Source organism: Ictidomys tridecemlineatus, chromosome 5 (genome assembly GCF_052094955.1).
Source record: "Ictidomys tridecemlineatus isolate mIctTri1 chromosome 5, mIctTri1.hap1, whole genome shotgun sequence".
Taxonomy (NCBI): Eukaryota; Metazoa; Chordata; class Mammalia; order Rodentia; family Sciuridae; genus Ictidomys; species Ictidomys tridecemlineatus.
In genome coordinates this window covers 125,462,872-125,468,736 of record NC_135481.1, presented here as the reverse complement: position 1 = coordinate 125,468,736, position 5,865 = coordinate 125,462,872, and the positions used below count along the sequence as shown (strand labels likewise).

The 5,865-nt window shown below is 47.4% G+C and overlaps 1 pseudogene; it reads left to right on the top strand.

Moving 5' to 3' along the window:
* Positions 1–1,416: 1,416 nt before the first annotated feature.
* On the top strand, positions 1,417–2,371 carry LOC144377665 (transcription initiation factor TFIID subunit 7-like; annotated as a pseudogene).
* The last annotated feature ends 3,494 nt before the right edge of the window (positions 2,372–5,865 follow it).

The following is a 5,865-nucleotide window of genomic DNA, read 5'->3' as shown; positions in this document are numbered from 1 at the left end:
GAGGGGAGCAGGGAGGGAGAGGGCAGGAAGGGGAAGGGCTGCCCACAGAAATGGGGTCCTGATCCAGGTCTGAATCACTGTGGGAAACCAACTCCAGGGCTCTGTTTCCTACAATGCACCACTGTTATCAATACCACAGGAGAGAGTCAGAGGACACAGCCACAGCTGTGGGCCAGCAGCCCTGCTCCTGCTTCATGGGCCAGAGGTCACGGTGAGGGCCTGGGCCTCTTCCACGTGCTTAGGATGACCAGGAAGGAGGATGACAAGGAAGGAGGATGACCAGGAGGGAGGATGACCAGGAAGGAGAATGACCAGGAGAAGGATGACCAGGAGGAGGATGACTTAGGAAGGAGGATGACCAGGAGGAGGATGACCAGGAAGGAGGGTGACCAGGAAGGAGGATGACCCTTGTCAACATGGACAAGTGATGGGGTCCCTGCTGGCTCTCCTTGGGGGACCTGTTACCCTCTGTCTTTCTGATCTATTGACATGGAGGGGGCCATGTGTGCCCTACGTCCGGCCTCCACTTGAGTGTGGATTCGGGTAGGTCCTGTTCACTTCCCTGGAAGTTGTTCAAATAGCAACAGCAAATTGGTTAATGAAGATTGACTATGAGGGAGATTATGACCATGGGGATAAGGAGAGGACTCAACTCTGACTCTAATGGCCCTGGGGTCTGGAGTCCCCTAGTCTGTGTCCTTCGGGATCCTCTTCTGGGCCTTTCCGTTTGGGGTTTCTGGGTGCAGTGTGGTGGTGGGAGCACAGGCTTCAGCGCAATCTCTGGGCCTGTCTGAGCTCAGTGCAGTGACACTCTGTGGCGACCCCTCTGCCAAGCAGCGGGAGGAGCAGAGAATCCAGAGGAGACACTGGGCTCCTGCAGCTTCACTGCTCAGAGCCTGGAAGCTTTGCTCCATCTGCTTCCTCTTTCGCTTCCCTCCGGCAGAGAAGCTGACCCTGTCATCAGCAGGGGATTGTCAGTACCCGAGGGGAGAAAGCTCCCTGCGCCCCGCTGTTGAATATCCGTGTCCAGGAGGTTTGTGGACGCGATTGTTCAGGGCCTCGCTTTCTGTGCCCAGGAGCTCCCCTCACAGCCCCTGCACTCCCTGCTGGCTGCCTTGCTCACGGGTCTGCGTTGTCCGGCAGCGGCACCTAGAGGTCGAACTCGGCATTGCACCTAATAGACTGGATAAGTGGGTGTGTCACCAACAACCTGGGTCCCCCACCTAGAGAAGACCTGTGGCTTCTAAGTCAAAATAGACGCCTACCGGGTATTCTGCTTAGCTGCTCTTCTACTTACAACTCTTGTAATTAAAGATTTCAGGTCGTAACACACTGGTCTTTTTACAGTTGCAGTAGCTGGAAGTTTTTAGTGCAACAGGGTTTATTAGAGGAGAAGTGAGTCAGGAAGAAGTCAAGATGAGTAAGAGCAAAGATGGCGCTCCCCATGAGCTAGACAGCCAGTTTACCTTACAGCACCTGCAGATACGGCTCTACGGTGAGGGAGCAGTGCAGTCTGACCAGTGAACCCCAAGGACAGACTGACCATGAGGTACACCCCATGGCCGTCCTGGGATTGTCAGAGAGGACCAGGTTCCATTGGCCTCAAAACTGGTAGGTGTGCCCTGTGTTATGGAAAGCTTGAACACCATTGACAACAGGACCTTTTACAAGACAGCTGATATCTGTCAGATGCTTGTGTCCATGGTTGATGGTGACTGCATCCTCCTGTGAAGAACCAGTTGCTGCTACTGATCCCAAAGCAAGCAAGAAAAATAGATAAGGAAAAAGAGGAAAAGTTTGTCTGGGACCCTGGACTTACTCTGCCACTAAAAATGTCAGGCAGAGAAGGTTCCAGAAGGCAGCAAAGAAGCAGTATATTGAGTTTCCAGGTGTGGGACAAGGAGTGGAGGGTTGCTGAGCACAGAAGCTGAAGCTGTCAGTACTCAGGGAAAATGGGTACTGTGTGAAAATCAGGTAAACAGCTGCCTATGACCAGTTTCTTCCTGGGAAGACATTGCTGAACATGAAACAAAAGAGAGGGAAAATCAAGGCCTTGCTGTCTGTCTCCAGGAACGTCTGGCCACAGACAGGCCCATGACTCCTTGGAGCCTGATGAGCTTCGAGAGAGAGTCGTGGTCTCAGCAGCAGCAGTGAGGGTGCAGATGGGACCCAACATCAAGGTGAAGGAGAAGTGAGCATCACGGACACTGAAGAAGACCTGGAGGGACAGCCACAGGACAGGCAGGAGAATCACATGAACAACACCAAGGACATGAAGGAGCCGTCATGGGTTGTGGGAATAGAAACAGACTGACAACATGAGAGGGGAGCCCAAGAGACCCAGGACAGAGCAGAGGAAAAGAGGACCTCATCATGGACGGGGAACCTGGCTCCCAAGGACAGGTCCAGACTGAGTTAGATGAACTCGAACACAAGGAAGACCTAGAAGAGGAGCAGCTTCCTTCTTCCCTAGGATCACCTTTAGAGGAGTCATACGGATGTTGATGCTTAATTTCAGTCCTGAGACTGGAAAGTCTTGGTTCCATCATTTGGATATAAGACTTCCCATTCCCTCTAATGCCAGAAGTTCTGTGGAATTATCTCAGTAGGGGTTTTTTTAGAACCAATTTGCTATGTGTTCATTCTTTAGGGAGTAGGATTGCACAGATGGTTTTGTACAGTTGTAGAATCAGTGAATTGAACAGTTTAGCTTTAGTCACAGTTTCATTGCAGGTCTTCACTCCTGTTTATTTTACAGAAGATGTTCTTGCTTTTCTCTCTTGCTGCCTGAGATCAATAGGAAGAAACTGCTCTGTAGGCAGCTACTTACATGTGTTTTTCATACATTGACTATTTTCTTACCTTCTTAAAGCAATTCCCCATGTGAAAAGATACAAATCATTTTCGTAAAATTGTTCCTAGCAGTAAATAAAAACAATTAATTTTCATGTTAGACAAATAATGCCTCAAGATCTGATAAGCATCATTATCACTGAAGCTGAATACTTCATGCACACATAAATAAACCACTTTCCTATACTACTGGAGTGAGCCTGCTGAGAAAGAAATCAGGAAAATGGTGCCATTCTAAATAATCTTAAAAGTACTTGGAAAAAAATCAACCAAGGACGTGAAATATTTATATATTGGAAAAAATGAACATCACAGGGAGAAACTGAAGACCTTAGATAAGGAAAGACCCACCATGCTCTTGTACAGTCAGAATGAATATGATCAAATGGCCAAACCAACACAAATGTCACCAGAGTCAATGAGATCTGCAACAAATACCAAAAACCTTCTTAAAATAATATAAAGTCTTTATATTTGTATGGAGAAATTTCAAGCACACAATAGCCAAAGCAATCCTAAGCAGAGAGAGCAAACCTGGAGATGACAACATTTGACCTCAATTACGTGACAGAGCTGCAGTAACAAAACCAGTATGGCACTGGCACCAAAGCAGAACACCCATGGGATAGAGTGGAAGGTACAGGACAATCCAACCTAAGTGCAGTCATCTGGCACTGGAAAAAGCTTCCAAGATCATGTTGAAGAAATGTCAGCCTTTTCATCAGATTAAGTGAAAAAAAATCAACATAAACATGTAAAGTAATATAATAGGTCACTGTCCTTCACCTTAGAAAAAGTCACCTCAATGTTGATCAGAAATTGAAAAATTAGCCTAGACACTCTGCAAGTGTTAGGAATCCAATATTGCACCAACCCTCTTCTGTACTGACACAGGCACCCACATCCTCAATCAGGTTACTAAAGTGCAAGAAGTAAACTAAGAATCGGTGAGTTGGGCAGTATCACATGAAAAGCTTCAGCACAGCAAAGGAACAGCAAGAGTGTGGGGAGCGACCTTGGGAATGGGAGATGTGGCCACCTGCTCTGAAGGTAGTTCACTGACATGCCGTGTATATACAGATCCCCAAACACTTAATGACCAGACCCAATAACCCAATGAGTAAATGGGAAAGACCTAAAGGGACATTCCTCAAAAGAGGAAATCTAAATAGCCAACAAATATAGGAAAACATCCTCAATAGTCTTAGAAATCAGGAAAATGCAAATTGAAACTGCATTGAGAATTCATCTCAGTCAAATCAGAAGGCGACCATCAAGAACACAGATAATAAAAAGTTCCAGCAGAGATTGTGGTGAGAAATGGAGTGGGGCCTGCTCCCCTGGTCCTCTGAGGGCCCCAGTCCCCAGGCGGGCAGGTGAGCTGGGTGGCCGAGGACAGGGCGTGGCCTCTCCTGCAGATCCCCGGAGCTCCTGCAGCGAGTGCCCACTGGCTGGCCCTGGCTGTGAAGGACCCGTGAGCCTGCCACCCAGATGGATGACCTGTGGCAGCTGCGACCTGTCAGCCCGGACCCCGAGGGCGCCGGGTCCCCTGGCTCAATCCTGCCTGTCCCAGCTGAAGCAGCCACCTGGGACATGGCACCTTTGGGTGGCGTCGGGCGTGGCAGGGCTAGAAGAAGGGCGGCCGCCCGAACGCCGCGGTCCCAAGAAGGAGGATGGACGCCTGAAAGCTGGGCCACGTGTTGGACAGCGGAGCCACACAGACCAGGGTCTCCGTGAGCGCTCAGGGCCGGCTGCTGAGACCGCACCTTGTCTGGGCCAACAAAGACCAGAACGTCCTGAAGGTGAGCGAAGCCCCCGGGAGAGGACATAGGGTGGAAGGGTTGGCAGCCTCGGTGGTTGGTGTCCTTCTACCGCAGAGAGAAACGGTAGAGCCACAAGCCGCATCTACCCAGTGGGAAACGCCGCCACCCTTTGGGGAGATTCCCTGGCCCTTTGAAAAAGGCCTGTGTATATGATATGAAAAAGCTGCTCTCAACTCGCCCCCAGCCTTTTAAAACCTGTGCTGCATCTGGACATTCTAAATGTAAAGAGGGTGCCTCACGTACGATAGAGTTAGAAAACAACGACCTGTAAGTGTCCGTTTGTTAGAAAAAATCAGAGATCCTTCTGGAAGTGACTTTGAAATGGATTTGTTAGACCACCTCTAGGAGCGACTCTTGTCCACGTTTGTTCAGTGGGTTGTTGGACATGGAGAAGACTGACCATGAGAAGGAGGTCCTGTGCCAGACTGGCTTTACGTAAGACATTTTTCATATAATGACCATTGTTTTGCATGTGCATTTTATTCCTCATTAGTGTATATATAGTTGAAAATGCTAAATACTTTTTTAAAAAAATATCTAGGTTTTCTAGATGTTCTAAAGTGCCTGATATATTTTAAAAGTAGAAGTGGTGAAATATATGACACATTTTGTAAATTTCTTTTGTTAAAATTCTTATGAAATGGTTTCTTTTTTTGGGGGGGTGCAATAGCCAAACCCCTGTTGAATAGTTCAGTTGTGTGCTGGTCCTGGGGAGCACCGTGCCAGTGTGCTCACCGAGAGCCAAGAGTCGTCTATGGGTTTTGTTTTACTTTGCTGTGTACATAGTGTATATAAAGGACAAATGAGTCCTCCTAATCTACATCTAGCCTTTCTAGATGTTAAAGAGGTTGCCAGTGTATGACAAAAGTAGAATTAGTAAACTAGTTTTGAATATTTTGTGTTAAAATTCCTAGGAAAGATTGTCTTCTGAAAATTTGAGCATTATAGCCCACTGGGTCGGTGAAGGGCAGAATGCTCATATTTTGAAGACATTTTCAAATTAGAACTATTGTTACATGTGTGCAGTATACTCAAGACTGTCATGAACATAGTGGACAAATTGAGTCCTTACTTGAAACATCTAGTCTTGTCTAGATGTTTAGAAGTGCCCCATGTATGTTAAATGTAGAGGTAGTAAAATATCACTTTGTAAATATCTTTTTGCTAAAATTCATATGAAGTAGACTTT